Source organism: Aquarana catesbeiana, linkage group LG02, assembly GCF_042186555.1.
Source record: "Aquarana catesbeiana isolate 2022-GZ linkage group LG02, ASM4218655v1, whole genome shotgun sequence".
NCBI classification, from domain to species: Eukaryota; Metazoa; Chordata; class Amphibia; order Anura; family Ranidae; genus Aquarana; species Aquarana catesbeiana.
In genome coordinates this window covers 36,387,609-36,409,106 of record NC_133325.1, presented here as the reverse complement: position 1 = coordinate 36,409,106, position 21,498 = coordinate 36,387,609, and the positions used below count along the sequence as shown (strand labels likewise).

At 52.3% G+C, this 21,498-nt stretch overlaps 1 protein-coding gene across 2 annotated transcripts in view; it reads left to right on the top strand.

The window, feature by feature from the left end:
• The first annotated feature begins 5,656 nt into the window (after nt 1-5,656).
• Nucleotides 5,657-21,498, top strand: part of FAM168A (family with sequence similarity 168 member A) — a 220,393-nt gene continuing 204,551 nt past the window's right edge. For both annotated transcript variants that reach the window (XM_073612769.1, XM_073612768.1), the window contains exon 1: nt 5,657-5,716. The gene's annotated coding sequence lies outside the window, so the exon portion shown is untranslated. The remainder of the gene's footprint in view (nt 5,717-21,498) is intronic.

Sequence of the window (21,498 nt, the reverse complement as noted above, 5' to 3'; positions counted from 1 at the left end):
CACGGGACCATTCACAGAGCGCCGCGCTGCTCGCGCATGCGCAGTAAGAAACTGGCAGTGAAGCCGCAAGGCTCCACTGCCTGTTTCCCTTAGTTTAGATGGCGGTGCCGGGACCGGAGAGCCGAGGGACGGGTCGGCACCCAGGACAAGTAAGTGTACTTATTCAAAGTCAGCAGCTACAGTGTTTGTAGCTGCTGACTTTTAAAAAAAAATTTTCCTGGCCGGAATCCCGCTTTAAGAGCCCCCCCACGCAAATTAAATCAATAATTCTGGGGCCCTAATTCATGGGTAACTCTAAACTGGTAACCTGTAAAGGCTTTTAAAGCATTGCCTATGGAGAATTTTTAGGTACCATAGTTGGCCACCATGTCACAGATGTGCGCAATTTTAAATCTTCACACGTTGTTAGGTATCTATTTATTCAACGCAACCCCATCATTTATATTTTACCACAAGATTGGGTATTATTTTGTTATAAGTTTATCTGCTTCCTGAAAATTTGCAACGGACAAATTAATTCGCAAATATTGTGCGAAATAAAAATGGCAACAACTGCCCCGGACAGCAGGTGGTTCAATCGAGGGTTCCATGTCAGTAGTTTGGCTCTTTTGTGGAGGTGTAGGGGTTCCTGGGTATCATCGCAAGTAGTTTGGGTCCCTCAGAGATGTCTACTTTGTATATGGGCGTCAGTGTGGTAGGGGTCTCTTATTGTGGGGACTGGTGTGACGGGGTCTCTGCTGTATATGGAGGTCAGTGCAGTAGGGATCTCCGCTGTATATGGAGGTCAGTGCGGTAGGGGTCTCCGCTGTATATGGAGGTCAGTGCGGTAGGGATCTCTGCTGTATATGGAGGTCAGTGCGGTAGGGGTCTCCGCTGTATATGGAGGTCAGTGCGGTAGGGGTCTCCGCTGTATATGGAGGTCAGTGCGGTAGGGGTCTCCGCTGTATATGGAGGTCAGTGCGGTAGGGGTCTCCGCTGTATATGGAGGTCAGTGCGGTAGGGGTCTCCGCTGTATATGGAGGTCAGTGCGGTAGGGGTCTCCGCTGTATATGGAGGTCAGTGCGGTAGGGGTCTCCGCTGTATATGGAGGTCAGTGCGGTAGGGGTCTCCGCTGTATATGGAGGTCAGTGCGGTAGGGGTCTCCGCTGTATATGGAGGTCAGTGCGGTAGGGGTCTCCGCTGTATATGGAGGTCAGTGCGGTAGGGGTCTCCGCTGTATATGGAGGTCAGTGCGGTAGGGGTCTCCGCTGTATATGGAGGTCAGTGCGGTAGGGGTCTCCGCTGTATATGGAGGTCAGTGCGGTAGGGGTCTCCGCTGTATATGGAGGTCAGTGCGGTAGGGGTCTCCGCTGTATATGGAGGTCAGTGCGGTAGGGGTCTCCGCTGTATATGGAGGTCAGTGCGGTAGGGGTCTCCGCTGTATATGGAGGTCAGTGCGGTAGGGGTCTCCGCTGTATATGGAGGTCAGTGCGGTAGGGGTCTCCGCTGTATATGGAGGTCAGTGCGGTAGGGGTCTCCGCTGTATATGGAGGTCAGTGCGGTAGGGGTCTCCGCTGTATATGGAGGTCAGTGCGGTAGGGGTCTCCGCTGTATATGGAGGTCAGTGCGGTAGGGGTCTCCGCTGTATATGGAGGTCAGTGTGGTAGGGGTCTCTTATTTGTGGGGACTGGTGTGACGGGGTCTCTGCTGTATATGGAGGTCAGTGCGGTAGGGATCTCTGCTGTATATGGAGGTCAGTGCGGTAGGGATCTCTGCTGTATATGGAGGTCAGTGCGGTAGGGGTCTCCGCTGTATATGGAGGTCAGTGTGGTAGGGGTCTCTTATTTGTGGGGACTGGTGTGACGGGGTCTCTGCTGTATATGGAGGTCAGTGCGGTAGGGATCTCTGCTGTATATGGAGGTCAGTGCGGTAGGGGTCTCCGCTGTATATGGAGGTCAGTGTGGTAGGGGTCTCTTATTTGTGGGGACTGGTGTGACGGGGTCTCTGCTGTATATGGAGGTCAGTGCGGTAGGGATCTCTGCTGTATATGGAGGTCAGTGCGGTAGGGATCTCTGCTGTATATGGAGGTCAGTGCGGTAGGGATCTCTGCTGTATATGGAGGTCAGTGCGGTAGGGATCTCTGCTGTATATGGAGGTCAGTGCGGTAGGGGTCTCCGCTGTATATGGAGGTCAGTGCGGTAGGGGTCTCCGCTGTATATGGAGGTCAGTGTGTATATTGGGGATAGTGTAGTGCGGTATTCTCTAGATACAAGGTCCTTTGTGATACGGTTGCCTCTGTATACAAAGTCAGGTGTGGTGGGGTCATTTCTGCCTATGAGGGTCTATGTGGTGGGATCTCCTCTGTACAGTATATGGAGGTCTATGTGGCGGGGTCCCCTCTGTAAATGCGAGGTCCGTGTGGTGGGGGGTCTCCTATGTAGATGGAGGTCAGTGTGGCGGGGGGTCTCCTGTGTATATGGGAGGTCCATGTGGTGGGGGGTCTCCTGTGTAGATGGAGGTCAGTATGGGGGGGGGGGTCTCCTGTGTATATGGGAAGTCAGTGTGGTGGGGTGTCTCCTCTGTAGATGGCGGTCAGTGTGGCGGGGTATCTTCTGTATATGGGAGGTCAGTATGGTGGGGGGGGTCTCCTTTGTATATGGGAGGTCCGTGTGGTGGGGGGTCTCCTGTGTAGATGGAGGTCAGTGTGGTGGGGGGTCTCCTCTGTATATGGAAGGTCCGTGTGGTGGGGGGTCTCCTGTGTAGATGGAGGTCAATGTGGTGGGGGGTCTCCTGTGTAGATGGAGGTCAATGTGGTGGGGGGGTCTCCTGTGTAGATGGAGGTCAATGTGGTGGGGGGTCTCCTGTGTAGATGGAGGTCAATGTGGTGGGGGGTCTCCTGTGTAGATGGAGGTCAATGTGGTGGGGGGTCTCCTGTGTAGATGGAGGTCAGTGTGGTGGGGGGTCTCCTCTGTAGATGAAGGTCAGTATGGGGGGGTCTCCTGTGTAGATGGAGGTCAGTGTGGTGGGGGGTCTCCTCTGTAGATGAAGGTCAGTATGGGGGGGTCTCCTGTGTAGATGGAGGTCAGTGTGGTGGGGGGTCTCCTCTGTAGATGAAGGTCAGTATGGGGGGGTCTCCTGTGTATATGGGAGGTCAGTGTGGTGGGGTGTCTCCTCTGTAGATGAAGGTCAGTATGGGGGGGTCTCCTGTGTATATGGGAGGTCAGTGTGGTGGGGTGCCTCCTCTGTAGATGGCGGTCAGTGTGGTGAGGGGTCTCCTCTGTAGATGGGGAGGTCAGTGTTGTGTGGGAGATCTCCTGTGTAGATGGAGGTCAGTGTGGTGGGGGGGTTTCCTGTGTATATGGGAGGTCAGTGGGGTGGGGGGTCTCTTCTGTAGATGGAGGTCAGTCTGGTAGGGGGTCTCCTCTGTAGATGGAGGTCAGTGTGGTGGGGGGTCCCCTTTGTAGATGGGGGTGGTGGTTTGGTGGGGGTTCCCTTGTATGTGAGGTATGGTCTCTCCTGTACAAGGGTGTCACTGTGTTGGGGTCTCCTCTGTATATATTGATCAGTGTGGTGGATGGAGGGGTCAATGTGTTGGGGTCTCTTCTGTAAAAGGGTGTCAGTGTGTTTGGGTCTCTTCTGTATATAGGGGGTCAGTGTGTTGGGGTCTCTTCTGTATATAGGGGGTCAGTGTGTTGGGGTCTCTTCTGTATATAGGGGGTCAGTGTGTTTGGGTCTCTTCTGTATATAGGGGGTCAGTGTGTTGGGGTCTCTTCTGTATATAGGGGGTCAGTGTGGTGGATGGAAGGGGGGGGGGGGGGTCAGTGTGTTGGGGTCTCTTTTGTATATAGGGGATCAGTGTGGTGGATGGAGGGGGGGGGTCAGTGTATTGGGGTCTCTTCTGTTTATAGGGGGTCAGTGTGTTGGGGTCTCTTCTGTATATAGGGGGTCAATGTGGTGGATGGAAGGGGAGGACAGTATGTTGGGGTCTCTTCTGTATATAGGGGGTCAGTATGGTGGATGGAAGGGGGGGTCAGTGTGTTGGGGTTTCTTCTGTATATAGGGGGTCAGTGTGTTGGGGTTTCTTCTGTATATAGGGGGTCAGTGTGTTGGGGTCTCTTTTGTATATAGGGGGTCAGTGTGTTGGAGTTTCTTCTGTATATAGGGGGTCAGTATATAGGGGTCAGTATGTTGGGGTCTCTTCTGTATATAGAGTGTCAGTGTGGTGGATGAAAGAGGGGTCAGTATGTTGGGGTCTCTTCTGTATATAGGGGGTCAGTATGTTGGGGTCTCTTCTGTATATAGGGGGGCAGTGTGGTGGATGGAGGAGGGGTCAGTGTGGTGGATGGAGGGGGGGGGGCAGTATGTTGGGGTCTCTTCTGTATAAGGGGGGTCAGTGTGATGGATGGAAGGGGGGGTCAGTATGTTGGGGTCTCTTCTGTATAAGGGGGGTCAGTGTGATGGATGGAAGGGGGGGTCAGTATGTTGGGGTCTCTTCTGTATATAGGGGGTCAGTGTGTTGGGGTCTCGTCTGTATATAGGGGGTCAGTGTGGTGGATGGAAGGGGGGTCAGTATATTGGGGTCTCTTCTGTATATAGGGGGTCAGTGTGGTGGATGGAGGGGTGTCAGTGTGTTGGGGTCTCTTCTGTATAAGGGGGTTAAAGGAATGCCAGTGTTATGAGGTCCTTGTGGTGGGGAGGGTAATAGTGGGGTATAGGGATATTTTAGGTATTATCGGGGTCTCTGTGGTAGGATTCTCCCTGTATAATGAGGTGTGGGGATATCTCTGGTAATGAGGGCCCCTATGTTGGGGCCCCCCTGTATAGGAGGGTGTAGAGGCCTCTCCAGTTCTGTAGGATTCAGTGTGGTGGGGTCCCCTGTATGGGGGGTGCAGGGATCTCTCTGGTGATATTGGGGTCCCTGTATGGGGGGTGCAGGGATCTCTCTGGTGACATTGGGGTCCCCTGTATGGGGGGTGCAGGGATCTCTCTGGTGATATTGGGGTCCCCTGTATGGGGGGTGCAGGGATCTCTCTGGTGATATTGGGGTCCCCTGTATGGGGGTGCAGGGATCTCTCTGGTGATATTGGGGTCCCCTGTATGGGGGTGCAGGGATCTCTCTGGTGATATTGGGGTCCCCTGTATGGGGGGTGCAGGGATCTCTCTGGTGATATTGGGGTCCCCTGTATGGGGGGTGCAGGGATCTCTCTGTTGATATTGGGGTCCCCTGTATGGGGGTGCAGGGATCTCTCTGGTGATATTGGGGTCCCCTGTATGGGGGTGCAGGGATCTCTCTGGTGATATTGGGGTCCCCTGTATGGGGGTGCAGGGATCTCTCTGGTGATATTGGGGTCCCCTGTATGGGGGGTGCAGGGATCTCTCTGGTGATATTGGGGTCCCCTGTATGGGGGGTGCAGGGATCTCTCTGTTGATATTGGGGTCCCCCTGTACACAGGGAGGTAGGGGCCTATTTTTTGGGGGGGCCCCATGATGTAAGGTAAGGGTCTCGGCATAGGGGTGCAGTGTTATGTGGGTGATATAGGTGTATAGTGGGGGGGTGGGGAATCATATGGGGGTCCCCCGTAAAGGTATCCCCTCCCCCCGTGTCCCGTGCTATTCCCGGTGTCAGGCCCGGTCTCCCCCGGAGGTGATGTCACGGTGACTCGCCCCGCCTCTTCCCACCTCCTCCGCCCCTCCCCCTCCCTCATCGTCACACCGACAGAGGACGGCGAGGAGAGCGGTCAGTACCGGGAGAGGGGGAGTGTAACGGTGTGTGGGGGAGGGGCTGTGTGTGTATATTTATATATACCGGTGTGACCGGAGATCATCATCACCGACCATCATCGTCATCACCCCTCCCCCCCTTCATCACTACAACCATCATCATCCTCATTGTTTACATCTCAGTATAGAGGGGGACCCCCATATCAGTGTGTCAGTATAGAGGGGACCCCCATATCAGTGTGTCAGTATAGAGGGGACCCCCATATCAGTGTGTCAGTATAGAGGGGACCCCCATATCAGTGTGTCAGTATAGAGGGGACCCCCATATCAGTGTGTCAGTATAGAGGGGACCCCCATAGTGTGTCAGTATAGAGGGGACCCCCATATCAGTGTGTCAGTATAGAGGGGACCCCCATATCAGTGTGTCAGTATAGAGGGGACCCCCATATCAGTGTGTCAGTATAGAGGGGACCCCCATAGTGTGTCAATATAGAGGGGACCCCCATATCAGTGTGTCAGTATAGAGGGGACCCCCATAGTGTGTCAGTATAGAGGGGACCCCCATATCAGTGTGTCAGTATAGAGGGGACCCCCATATCAGTGTGTCAGTATAGAGGGGACCCCCATAGTGTGTCAGTATAGAGGGGACCCCCATATCAGTGTGTCAGTATAGAGGGGACCCCCATATCAGTGTGTCAGTATAGAGGGGACCCCCCATATCAGTGTGTCAGGATAGAGGGGACCCCCATATCAGTGTGTCAGTATAGAGGGGACCCCCATAGTGTGTCAGTATAGAGGGGACCCCCATATCAGTGTGTCAGTATAGAGGGGACCCCCATATCAGTGTGTCAGGATAGAGGGGACCCCCATATCAGTGTGTCAGTATAGAGGGGACCCCCATATCAGTGTGTCAGTATAGAGGGGACCCCCATATCAGTGTGTCAGTATAGAGGGGACCCCCATATCAGTGTGTCAGTATAGAGGGGACCCCCCATATCAGTGTGTCAGGATAGAGGGGACCCCCATATCAGTGTGTCAGTATAGAGGGGGACCCCCATATCAGTGTGTCAGTATAGAGGGGACCCCCCATATCAGTGGGTCAGGATAGAGGGGACCCCCATATCAGTGTGTCAGTATAGAGGGGGACCCCCATATCAGTGTGTCAGGATAGAGGGGACCCCCATATCAGTGTGTCAGTATAGAGGGGGACCCCCATATCAGTGTGTCAGTATAGAGGGGACCCCCATATCAGTGTGTCAGGATAGAGGGGACCCCCATATCAGTGTGTCAGTATAGAGGGGACCCCCATATCAGTGTGTCAGTATAGAGGGGGACCCCCCATATCAGTGTGTCAGTATAGAGGGGGACCCCCCATATCAGTGTGTCAGGATAGAGGGGACCCCCATATCAGTGTGTCAGTATAGAGGGGACCCCCATATCAGTGTGTCAGTATAGAGGAGACCCCCATATCAGTGTGTCAGTATAGAGGGGACCCCCATATCAGTGTGTCAGTATAGAGGGGACCCCCATATCAGTGTGTCAGTATAGAGGGGAGCCCCCATATCAGTGTGTCAGTACAGAGGGGACCCCCATATCAGTGTGTCAGTATAGAGGGGACCCCCCATATCAGTGTGTCAGTATAGAGGGGACCCCCATATCAGTGTGTCAGTATAGAGTGGACCCCCATAGTGTGTCAGTATAGAGGGGACCCCCCATATCAGTGTGTCAGTATAGAGGGGACCCCCTTATCAGTGTGTCAGTATAGAGGGGACCCCCCATATCAGTGTGTCAGTATAGAGGGGACCCCCCATATCAGTGTGTCAGGATAGAGGGGACCCCCTTATCAGTGTGTCAGTATAGAGGGGACCCCCCATATCAGTGTGTCAGGATAGAGGGGACCCCCATATCAGTGTGTCAGTATAGAGGGGACCCCCCGCCATATCAGTGTGTCAGTATAGAGGGGACCCCCATATCAGTGTGTCAGTATAGAGGGGACCCCCCCATATCAGTGTGTCAGTATAGAGGGGACCCCCATATCAGTGTGTCAGTATAGAGGGGACCCCCCCATATCAGTGTGTCAGTATAGAGGGGACCCCCATATCAGTGTGTCAGTATAGAGGGGACCCCCATATCAGTGTGTCAGTATAGAGGGGACCCCCCCATATCAGTGTGTCAGTATAGAGGGGACCCCCCCATATCAGTGTGTCAGTATAGAGGGGACCCCCATATCAGTGTGTCAGTATAGAGGGGACCCCCCCATATCAGTGTGTCAGTATAGAGGGGACCCCCCCATATCAGTGTGTCAGTATAGAGTGGACCCCCATAGTGTGTCAGTATAGAGGTGACCCCCATAGTGTGTCAGTATAGAGGGGACCCCCCGCCATATCAATGTGTCAGTATAGAGGGGAACCCCCATATCAGTGTGTCAGTATAGAGGGGACCCCCATATCAGTGTGTCAGGATAGAGGGGACCCCCATATCAGTGTGTCAGTATAGAGGGGAACCCCCATATCAGTGTGTCAGTATAGAGGAGACCCCCCATATCAATGTGTCAGTATAGAGGGGACCCCCATATCAGTGTGTCAGTATAGAGGGGACCCCCATATCAGTGTGTCAGTATAGAGGGGGACCCCCATATCAGTGTGTCAGGATAGAGGGGACCCCCATATCAGTGTGTCAGTATAGAGGGGGACCCCCATATCAGTGTGTCAGTATAGAGGGGACCCCCATATCAGTGTGTCAGTATAGAGGGGACCCCCCATATCAGTGTGTCAGGATAGAGGGGACCCCCATATCAGTGTGTCAGTATAGAGGGGGACCCCCATATCAGTGTGTCAGTATAGAGGGGACCCCCATATCAGTGTGTCAGTATAGAGGGGACCCCCATATCAGTGTGTCAGTATAGAGGGGACCCCCATATCAGTGTGTCAGTATAGAGGGGACCCCCCATATCAGTGTGTCAGGATAGAGGGGACCCCCATATCAGTGTGTCAGTATAGAGGGGGACCCCCATATCAGTGTGTCAGTATAGAGGGGACCCCCCATATCAGTGTGTCAGGATAGAGGGGACCCCCATATCAGTGTGTCAGTATAGAGGGGGACCCCCATATCAGTGTGTCAGGATAGAGGGGACCCCCATATCAGTGTGTCAGTATAGAGGGGGACCCCCATATCAGTGTGTCAGTATAGAGGGGACCCCCATATCAGTGTGTCAGTATAGAGGGGACCCCCCATATCAGTGTGTCAGGATAGAGGGGACCCCCATATCAGTGTGTCAGTATAGAGGGGGACCCCCATATCAGTGTGTCAGGATAGAGGGGACCCCCATATCAGTGTGTCAGTATAGAGGGGGACCCCCATATCAGTGTGTCAGGATAGAGGGGACCCCCATATCAGTGTGTCAGTATAGAGGGGGACCCCCATATCAGTGTGTCAGTATAGAGGGGACCCCCATATCAGTGTGTCAGTATAGAGGGGACCCCCCATATCAGTGTGTCAGGATAGAGGGGACCCCCATATCAGTGTGTCAGTATAGAGGGGGACCCCCATATCAGTGTGTCAGTATAGAGGGGACCCCCATATCAGTGTGTCAGTATAGAGGGGGACCCCCCATATCAGTGTGTCAGTATAGAGGGGGACCCCCATATCAGTGTGTCAGGATAGAGGGGACCCCCATATCAGTGTGTCAGTATAGAGGGGGACCCCCCATATCAGTGTGTCAGGATAGAGGGGACCCCCATATCAGTGTGTCAGTATAGAGGGGACCCCCATATCAGTGTGTCAGTATAGAGGAGACCCCCATATCAGTGTGTCAGTATAGAGGGGACCCCCATATCAGTGTGTCAGTATAGAGGGGACCCCCATATCAGTGTGTCAGTATAGAGGGGAGCCCCCATATCAGTGTGTCAGTACAGAGGGGACCCCCATATCAGTGTGTCAGTATAGAGGGGACCCCCCATATCAGTGTGTCAGTATAGAGGGGACCCCCATATCAGTGTGTCAGTATAGAGTGGACCCCCATAGTGTGTCAGTATAGAGGGGACCCCCCATATCAGTGTGTCAGTATAGAGGGGACCCCCTTATCAGTGTGTCAGTATAGAGGGGACCCCCCATATCAGTGTGTCAGTATAGAGGGGACCCCCCATATCAGTGTGTCAGGATAGAGGGGACCCCCTTATCAGTGTGTCAGTATAGAGGGGACCCCCCATATCAGTGTGTCAGGATAGAGGGGACCCCCATATCAGTGTGTCAGTATAGAGGGGACCCCCCGCCATATCAGTGTGTCAGTATAGAGGGGACCCCCATATCAGTGTGTCAGTATAGAGGGGACCCCCCCATATCAGTGTGTCAGTATAGAGGGGACCCCCATATCAGTGTGTCAGTATAGAGGGGACCCCCCCATATCAGTGTGTCAGTATAGAGTGGACCCCCATAGTGTGTCAGTATAGAGGTGACCCCCATAGTGTGTCAGTATAGAGGGGACCCCCCGCCATATCAATGTGTCAGTATAGAGGGGAACCCCCATATCAGTGTGTCAGTATAGAGGGGACCCCCATATCAGTGTGTCAGGATAGAGGGGACCCCCATATCAGTGTGTCAGTATAGAGGGGAACCCCCATATCAGTGTGTCAGTATAGAGCAGACCCCCCATATCAATGTGTCAGTATAGAGGGGACCCCCATATCAGTGTGTCAGTATAGAGGGGACCCCCATATCAGTGTGTCAGTATAGAGGGGGACCCCCATATCAGTGTGTCAGGATAGAGGGGACCCCCATATCAGTGTGTCAGTATAGAGGGGGACCCCCATATCAGTGTGTCAGTATAGAGGGGACCCCCATATCAGTGTGTCAGTATAGAGGGGACCCCCCATATCAGTGTGTCAGGATAGAGGGGACCCCCATATCAGTGTGTCAGTATAGAGGGGGACCCCCATATCAGTGTGTCAGTATAGAGGGGACCCCCATATCAGTGTGTCAGTATAGAGGGGGACCCCCCATATCAGTGTGTCAGTATAGAGGGGGACCCCCCATATCAGTGTGTCAGGATAGAGGGGAACCCCATATCAGTTTGTCAGTATAGAGGGGACCCCCATATCAGTGTGTCAGTATAGAGGGGACCCCCATATCAGTGTGTCAGTATAGAGGGGAGCCCCCATATCAGTGTGTCAGTACAGAGGGGACCCCCATATCAGTGTGTCAGTATAGAGGGGACCCCCCATATCAGTGTGTCAGTATAGAGGGGACCCCCATATCAGTGTGTCAGTATAGAGTGGACCCCCATAGTGTGTCAGTATAGAGGGGACCCCCCATATCAGTGTGTCAGTATAGAGGGGACCCCCTTATCAGTGTGTCAGTATAGAGGGGACCCCCCATATCAGTGTGTCAGTATAGAGGGGACCCCCCATATCAGTGTGTCAGGATAGAGGGGACCCCCTTATCAGTGTGTCAGTATAGAGGGGACCCCCCATATCAGTGTGTCAGGATAGAGGGGACCCCCATATCAGTGTGTCAGTATAGAGGGGACCCCCCGCCATATCAGTGTGTCAGTATAGAGGGGACCCCCATATCAGTGTGTCAGTATAGAGGGGACCCCCCCATATCAGTGTGTCAGTATAGAGGGGACCCCCATATCAGTGTGTCAGTATAGAGGGGACCCCCCCATATCAGTGTGTCAGTATAGAGTGGACCCCCATAGTGTGTCAGTATAGAGGTGACCCCCATAGTGTGTCAGTATAGAGGGGACCCCCCGCCATATCAATGTGTCAGTATAGAGGGGAACCCCCATATCAGTGTGTCAGTATAGAGGGGACCCCCATATCAGTGTGTCAGGATAGAGGGGACCCCCATATCAGTGTGTCAGTATAGAGGGGAACCCCCATATCAGTGTGTCAGTATAGAGGGGAACCCCCATATCAGTGTGTCAGTATAGAGGAGACCCCCATATCAGTGTGTCAGTATAGAGGGGACCCCCATATCAGTGTATCAGTATAGAGGGGACCCCCATATCAGTGTGTCAGTATAGAGGGGAGCCCCCATATCAGTGTGTCAGTACAGAGGGGACCCCCATATCAGTGTGTCAGTATAGAGGGGACCCCCCATATCAGTGTGTCAGTATAGAGGGGACCCCCATATCAGTGTGTCAGTATAGAGTGGACCCCCATAGTGTGTCAGTATAGAGGGGACCCCCCATATCAGTGTGTCAGTATAGAGGGGACCCCCTTATCAGTGTGTCAGTATAGAGGGGACCCCCCATATCAGTGTGTCAGTATAGAGGGGACCCCCCATATCAGTGTGTCAGGATAGAGGGGACCCCCTTATCAGTGTGTCAGTATAGAGGGGACCCCCCATATCAGTGTGTCAGGATAGAGGGGACCCCCATATCAGTGTGTCAGTATAGAGGGGACCCCCCGCCATATCAGTGTGTCAGTATAGAGGGGACCCCCATATCAGTGTGTCAGTATAGAGGGGACCCCCCCATATCAGTGTGTCAGTATAGAGGGGACCCCCATATCAGTGTGTCAGTATAGAGGGGACCCCCATATCAGTGTGTCAGTATAGAGGGGACCCCCATATCAGTGTGTCAGTATAGAGGGGACCCCCATAGTGTGTCAGTATAGAGGTGACCCCCATAGTGTGTCAGTATAGAGGGGACCCCCCGCCATATCAATGTGTCAGTATAGAGGGGAACCCCCATATCAGTGTGTCAGTATAGAGGGGACCCCCATATCAGTGTGTCAGGATAGAGGGGACCCCCATATCAGTGTGTCAGTATAGAGGGGAACCCCCATATCAGTGTGTCAGTATAGAGGAGACCCCCCATATCAATGTGTCAGTATAGAGGGGACCCCCATATCAGTGTGTCAGTATAGAGGGGACCCCCCATATCAGTGTGTCAGTATAGAGGGGACCCCCATATCAGTGTGTCAGTATAGAGGGGACCCCCATATCAGTGTGTCAGTATAGAGGGGACCCCCCGCCATATCAGTGTGTCAGTATAGAGGGGACCCCCATATCAGTGTGTCAGGATAGAGGGGACCCCCATATCAGTGTGTCAGTATAGAGGGGACCCCCATATCAGTGTGTCAGTATAGAGGGGACCCCCCGCCATATCAGTGTGTCAGTATAGAGGGGACCCCCCATATCAGTGTGTCAGGATAGAGGGGACCCCCCATATCAGTGTGTCAGGATAGAGGGGACCCCCATATCAATGTGTCAGTATAGAGGGGACCCCCATATCAGTGTGTCAGTATAGAAGGGACCCCCATATCAGTGTGTCAGTATAGAGGGGACCCCCCATATCAGTGTGTCAGTATAGAGGGGACCCCCCGCCATATCAGTGTGTCAGTATAGAGGGGACCCCCCATATCAGTGTGTCAGGATAGAGGGGACCCCCCATATCAGTGTGTCAGGATAGAGGGGAACCCCCATATCAGTGTGTCAGTATAGAGGGGACCCCCATATCAGTGTGTCAGTATAGAGGGGACCCCCATATCAATATGTCAGTATAGAGGGGACCCCCCGCCATATCAGTGTGTCAGTATAGAGGGGACCCCCCATATCAGTGTGTCAGTATAGAGGGGACCCCCATATCAATGTGTCAGTATAGAGGGGACCCCCCATATCAGTGTGTCAGGATAGAGGGGACCCCCCGCCATATCAGTGTGTCAGTATAGAGGGGACCCCCATATCAGTGTGTCAGTATAGAGGGGACCCCCATATCAGTGTGTCAGTATAGAGGGGACCCCCATATCAGTGTGTCAGTATAGAGGGGACCCCCATATCAGTGTGTCAGTATAGAGGGGACCCCCCATATCAGTGTGTCAGTATAGAGGGGACCCCCCATATCAGCGTGTCAGTATAGAGGAGACCCCCCATATCAATGTGTCAGTATAGAGGGGACCCCCCCATATCAGTGTGTCAGTATAGAGGGGACCCCCCATATCAGTGTGTCAGTATAGAGGGGACCCCCCATATCAGTGTGTCAGTATAGAGGGGACCCCCCATATCAGCGTGTCAGTATAGAGGAGACCCCCCATATCAATGTGTCAGTATAGAGGGGACCCCCCCATATCAGTGTGTCAGTATAGAGGAGACCCCCCATATCAATGTGTCAGTATAGAGGGGACCCCCATATCAGTGTGTCAGTATAGAGGGGACCCCCATATCAGTGTGTCAGTATAGAGGGGGACCCCCATATCAGTGTGTCAGGATAGAGGGGACCCCCATATCAGTGTGTCAGTATAGAGGGGGACCCCCATATCAGTGTGTCAGTATAGAGGGGACCCCCATATCAGTGTGTCAGTATAGAGGGGACCCCCCATATCAGTGTGTCAGGATAGAGGGGACCCCCATATCAGTGTGTCAGTATAGAGGGGGACCCCCATATCAGTGTGTCAGTATAGAGGGGACCCCCATATCAGTGTGTCAGTATAGAGGGGGACCCCCCATATCAGTGTGTCAGTATAGAGGGGGACCCCCCATATCAGTGTGTCAGGATAGAGGGGACCCCCATATCAGTGTGTCAGTATAGAGGGGACCCCCATATCAGTGTGTCAGTATAGAGGGGACCCCCATATCAGTGTGTCAGTATAGAGGGGAGCCCCCATATCAGTGTGTCAGTACAGAGGGGACCCCCATATCAGTGTGTCAGTATAGAGGGGACCCCCCATATCAGTGTGTCAGTATAGAGGGGACCCCCATATCAGTGTGTCAGTATAGAGTGGACCCCCATAGTGTGTCAGTATAGAGGGGACCCCCCATATCAGTGTGTCAGTATAGAGGGGACCCCCTTATCAGTGTGTCAGTATAGAGGGGACCCCCCATATCAGTGTGTCAGTATAGAGGGGACCCCCCATATCAGTGTGTCAGGATAGAGGGGACCCCCTTATCAGTGTGTCAGTATAGAGGGGACCCCCCATATCAGTGTGTCAGGATAGAGGGGACCCCCATATCAGTGTGTCAGTATAGAGGGGACCCCCCCATATCAGTGTGTCAGTATAGAGGGGACCCCCATATCAGTGTGTCAGTATAGAGGGGACCCCCCCATATCAGTGTGTCAGTATAGAGGGGACCCCCATATCAGTGTGTCAGTATAGAGGGGACCCCCCCATATCAGTGTGTCAGTATAGAGTGGACCCCCATAGTGTGTCAGTATAGAGGTGACCCCCATAGTGTGTCAGTATAGAGGGGACCCCCCGCCATATCAATGTGTCAGTATAGAGGGGAACCCCCATATCAGTGTGTCAGTATAGAGGGGACCCCCATATCAGTGTGTCAGGATAGAGGGGACCCCCATATCAGTGTGTCAGTATAGAGGGGAACCCCCATATCAGTGTGTCAGTATAGAGGAGACCCCCATATCAGTGTGTCAGTATAGAGGGGACCCCCATATCAGTGTGTCAGTATAGAGGGGACCCCCATATCAGTGTGTCAGTATAGAGGGGAGCCCCCATATCAGTGTGTCAGTACAGAGGGGACCCCCATATCAGTGTGTCAGTATAGAGGGGACCCCCCATATCAGTGTGTCAGTATAGAGGGGACCCCCATATCAGTGTGTCAGTATAGAGTGGACCCCCATAGTGTGTCAGTATAGAGGGGACCCCCCATATCAGTGTGTCAGTATAGAGGGGACCCCCTTATCAGTGTGTCAGTATAGAGGGGACCCCCCATATCAGTGTGTCAGTATAGAGGGGACCCCCCATATCAGTGTGTCAGGATAGAGGGGACCCCCTTATCAGTGTGTCAGTATAGAGGGGACCCCCCATATCAGTGTGTCAGGATAGAGGGGACCCCCATATCAGTGTGTCAGTATAGAGGGGACCCCCCGCCATATCAGTGTGTCAGTATAGAGGGGACCCCCATATCAGTGTGTCAGTATAGAGGGGACCCCCCCATATCAGTGTGTCAGTATAGAGGGGACCCCCATATCAGTGTGTCAGTATAGAGGGGACCCCCCCATATCAGTGTGTCAGTATAGAGTGGACCCCCATAGTGTGTCAGTATAGAGGTGACCCCCATAGTGTGTCAGTATAGAGGGGACCCCCCGCCATATCAATGTGTCAGTATAGAGGGGAACCCCCATATCAGTGTGTCAGTATAGAGGGGACCCCCATATCAGTGTGTCAGGATAGAGGGGACCCCCATATCAGTGTGTCAGTATAGAGGGGAACCCCCATATCAGTGTGTCAGTATAGAGGAGACCCCCCATATCAATGTGTCAGTATAGAGGGGACCCCCATATCAGTGTGTCAGTATAGAGGGGACCCCCCATATCAGTGTGTCAGTATAGAGGGGACCCCCATATCAGTGTGTCAGTATAGAGGGGACCCCCATATCAGTGTGTCAGTATAGAGGGGACCCCCCGCCATATCAGTGTGTCAGTATAGAGGGGACCCCCATATCAGTGTGTCAGGATAGAGGGGACCCCCATATCAGTGTGTCAGTATAGAGGGGACCCCCCGCCATATCAGTGTGTCAGTATAGAGGGGACCCCCCATATCAGTGTGTCAGGATAGAGGGGACCCCCCATATCAGTGTGTCAGGATAGAGGGGACCCCCATATCAATGTGTCAGTATAGAGGGGACCCCCATATCAGTGTGTCAGTATAGAAGGGACCCCCATATCAGTGTGTCAGTATAGAGGGGACCCCCCATATCAGTGTGTCAGTATAGAGGGGACCCCCCGCCATATCAGTGTGTCAGTATAGAGGGGACCCCCCATATCAGTGTGTCAGGATAGAGGGGACCCCCCATATCAGTGTGTCAGGATAGAGGGGAACCCCCATATCAGTGTGTCAGTATAGAGGGGACCCCCATATCAGTGTGTCAGTATAGAGGGGACCCCCATATCAGTGTGTCAGTATAGAGGGGACCCCCATATCAGTGTGTCAGTATAGAGGGGACCCCCCATATCAGTGTGTCAGTATAGAGGGGACCCCCATATCAATGTGTCAGTATAGAGGGGACCCCCCATATCAGTGTGTCAGGATAGAGGGGACCCCCCGCCATATCAGTGTGTCAGTATAGAGGGGACCCCCATATCAGTGTGTCAGTATAGAGGGGACCCCCATATCAGTGTGTCAGTATAGAGGGGACCCCCATATCAGTGTGTCAGTATAGAGGGGACCCCCATATCAGTGTGTCAGTATAGAGGGGACCCCCATATCAGTGTGTCAGTATAGAGGGGACCCCCCATATCAGTGTGTCAGTATAGAGGGGACCCCCCATATCAGTGTGTCAGTATAGAGGGGACCCCCCATATCAGCGTGTCAGTATAGAGGAGACCCCCCATATCAATGTGTCAGTATAGAGGGGACCCCCCCATATCAGTGTGTCAGTATAGAGGGGACCCCCCATATCAGTGTGTCAGTATAGAGGGGACCCCCCATATCAGTGTGTCAGTATAGAGGGGACCCCCCATATCAGCGTGTCAGTATAGAGGAGACCCCCCATATCAATGTGTCAGTATAGAGGGGACCCCCCCATATCAGTGTGTCAGTATAGAGGGGACCCCCATATCAGTGTGTCAGTATAGAGGGGACCCCCATATCAGTGTGTCAGTATAGAGGAGACCCCCATATCAGTCTGTCAGTATAGAGGAGACCCCCATATCAGTGTGTCAGTATAGAGGAGACCCCCATATCAGTCTGTCAGTATAGAGGAGACCCCCATATCAGTGTGTCAGTATAGAGGAGACCCCCATATCAGTCTGTCAGTATAGAGGAGACCCCCATATCAGTGTGTCAGTATAGAGGAGACCCCCATATCAGTGTGTCAGTATAGAGGGGACCCCCATATCAGTCTGTCGGTATAGAGGAGACCCCCATATCAGTGTGTCAGTACAGAGGGGACCCCCCATATCAGTGTGTCAGTATAGAGGAGACCCCCATATCAGTGTGTCAGTACAGAGGGGACCCCCCATATCAGTGTGTCAGTATAGAGGGGACCACCCATATCAGTATAGACATGGATGCCCCATATCCGGTCCGTCTGACTGGAGGGCACTAAATTCCGTGGGGGCCGTTGCACCCTCGGCCCCCGGCTGCTCTTCGATCCCTCCATTGGGCCTAGCGGGTGTTGTGTCCCCCCCATTTTCTCCTGTGGACATTTGTTCCCGTAGTGGAAGGACTTCCTCGCACTGATCACCCCAGACTGTGGCGGCTCCATCATAGGCGCTCCGCAGCACCACTTCACCTGCTCTAGGGGGCACCTGGGACCCAACAGCAAAAACAGTACATTGATCGTTATCCATCGCTCCCCAGCAGGCTGTAATACCACACTTTTACCAGCCAGCTCCGGTGGCGCTACAAACACACCCAGCTTTGGCAGGCTGAATTAACCCCTCACCAACTGGGTTACACATAGGATGGGTAGACTGCCCCCACAACCTCACGGCATGGTCCCCCTCTGTTCCACCAAAGCAGTATCTCCTGTGACAACTTTTTGGTTGTCACAGGAGATATCCTCCATTGTTAACAAACACGTCAACATTGGCACACATTTCCGTATCATCAGACATGGCAGCTCTTGTGGGTTGTCTCTGCCTTTTACCCACCTACAGCCTGTGTGCCACCCGGCACATCGCCCTTCTTTTTTTTAAAGGGACGCTCTTTCCTACTTGGGCAGCTCAATAGCCGACCCGGTGAACCCCCTGCTCCGTCACTACGTGCTACTGAGAGGTTCCCCATGGCACCTCCACAGCACCTGGCACTAGGGAACATGGCACCACCACTGTTTTGGTCACCCCTAGTTTAACTACCTCAATACCGGGCACTTACACCCCCTTCCTGCCCAGACCAATTTTCAGCTTTCAGCACTGTCGCTGTTTAAATGACAATTGCGCGGTCACGCTACACTGCACCCAAACATAATTTGTATTATTTTGTTCCCACAAATAGAGCTTTCTTTTGGTGGTATTTGATCACCTCTGCGGGTTTTATTTTTTGCTAAACAAATAAAAAAAGACCTAAAATTTTGAAAAAAAAAGTTTTTTGTTTTGTTTCTGTTATAAAATTTTGTACTGATGGGCACTGATAAGGCAGCACTGACGGGCACTGATAAGGCGGCACCAATGAGATGGCACTGATGGGTGGCACTGATATGCAGCACTGATGGGCACTCATGGGTGGCACTGGTGGGCACTGATAGGCAACACTGATGGGTACTGCTGGGCACTGATAGGCGGCACTGATGGGAACTGATACATGGCACTGATAGATGGCATTGATAGGCATCACTGATGGCACTGGCAGGCATTGGGGATGGGCACTGATTGGCATTTCCCTGGTAGTCTAGGGTGGCATACCTCGTGGTCCAGTGTGGTGGCCATCCCTTGAGGTTCTGCATGGGCATCCAAGGGGGGGGCTGCGCTGATAAACAATCAGCACAGACCCCTTCCTGTCAGGAGAGCAGCCAATCGGCTCTCCTCTACTCGCATCTGTCAGACGCCAGTGAGGAAAAGCCGATCAACGGCTCTTCCTGTTTACATCGTGATCAGCCGTGATTGGACACGGCTGATCATGTGGTAAAGAGCCTCCGTCAGATCGGTGTAGCGGGGTGTCAGACTGACACGCCATACCACCGATCGCCGCGATGCGCTCCCCCACGGGCGCACGAAAGCGGTCATTCTGGAGGGCCGTCATATCACGTCCACCCAGAGTGAGAGTCGTGCCGCCTAGCTGTCACTTGACGGCTGGCGGGCGTGAAGTAGTTAACCACTTGATGACCAGGGACGTCCCCGTATATCGTTAGACTTAAAGTGGAGGTCCACCAGAAAAAAAAAAAAAATTGCATCAAAAAATTCCTAAAAAATTGCAGGAAAAAAAAAAAAAATGTTAACTCACCTGAAATGGCTGTTGCTAGGGAGTCTTCCTAATCTGCCTCTTCCTACTGCACGGTGATGTTCAGTCATCTCCTCTGCCGCATTGTCTTCTGGGGAATGGGGCGCGGTGTGTTATGGGAACACTGTGTGTCCCACAACACATGGCGTCCCATTCACAAAGCGCTGCGCGACTCGCGCATGCGCAGTAGGAAACGGGCAGTGAAGCCACAAGGCTGCACTGCCTGTTTCCCTTAGTTAGCATGGCGGTGCCGGGACCCGAGAGCCGAGAGACGGGTCGGCCTCAGGCGGCCGACATCGCGGGCACCCAGGACAGGTAAGTGTGCTTATTAAAAGTCAGCAGCTACAGTGTTTGTAGCTGCTGACTTTTAAATTTTTTTTTTCCCGGCCGGAACTCCCCTTTAAAGTGGTTATACTGGGATGATGCCTGCAGCTGCAGTCCGTCCCACCGGGAGTCCCAATCGCCAGCTGATCATAGAGCCCAATGAAGACCGGATCAGCGTTGTTGGGCTCTATGATATAGTAACCTGGAAGCGATGACGTCATATCACTTCTGGGTTACCCGGATGGAAACGGCGCCATTTAAAAAAAAAAACAAAAAAAAAACGAAGCATTTCGTCTTACCGAACTTGGTGTGATCAAATGTTTTTAAAAAAGGACAGAAGTGGGATTCGGGGTCTTATAGACCTCGGATCTCTCCATAAACAGAGGACCTGTCACGTGCCTATTGCTGTCACAATTATGTTTTTACATTCCTTCTGAAAGTAATAAAAGTGATCAAAGAGGGGAAAAAAAATAAAAAAAATAAATTTTTTTAACCACTTAAGGACCGGAAGAATTTTCCCCCTTAATGACCAGGCCATTTTTTCCAGTACGGCACTGCGTCGTTTTAACTGACAATTGCGCGGTCGTGCGACGTTGTACCCAAACAAATTTGATGTCCTTTTTTTCCCACAAATAGAGCTTTTTTTTTTTTGGTGGTATTTGATCGCCTCTGCGGTTTTTATTTTTTGCACTGTAAACAAAAAAAGAGTAACAAGTTTGAGAGAAAAAAAAACAACTATATTTTTTACTTTTTGCTATAGTAAATATCCCCCCCCCCCTTAGGTGTTGCAGCCTCTGGGGCCTTTCAGAAAGGTGTGTATATGTAATGACAGATCATGTGACACTTAGATTGTACACAGGTGGACATCAATTCACTAATTATGTGACTTCTGAAGGTAATTGGTTGCACCAGAACTTTTTATGGGCTTCATAATAAAGGGGGTGAATACATACGCACATGCCAATTATCAGTTTTTTATTTCTGATAAATAGTTTTATGTATATATTTTTCTAATTTTACTTCACCAACTTAGACTATTGTGTTCTGATCCATCACATATAATTCAGATTAAAAAAAACATTGAACTAAAGGCTGTAATGTAACAAAATAGGTAAAAAGCCAAGGGGGGTGAATACTTTTGCAAGGCACTGTATATTATGTATTTTAGGGCACCGATCACATACTACCGTATATACTCGAGTATAAGTCGAGTTTTTCATCACATTTTTTTGTGCTTATAATGCCCCTTATAGTGCCCCCCTCGACCTCAAGCACTTTTCTGCAGCAATAAAATTTCATTTTCCGAACCGACTTTGGGGCCCCGTATCTCAGGGCCACTTGGTGCCCCAAGTTTGGTGGGCAAACCCAGTGGAACTTGTACCACAACATATCCAAAGCTGGAGTTCCTAGCACTAAGTGGCCCCGAGATACAGGGACCCAAAATCGGTTCGGAAAATGTCATTCTCTGCTGCAGAAAAGTGCTTGACATTTTCTGGGACTTTGGGGCCCTGTACCTCAGGGCCACTTGGTGCTAGGAACCCCAAATGTGGTGTACAAATCCAGTGGAACTGGTACCATAACATATCCAAAGCTGGGGTTCCTAGCACTAAGTGACCCCGAGATACGGGGCCCCAAA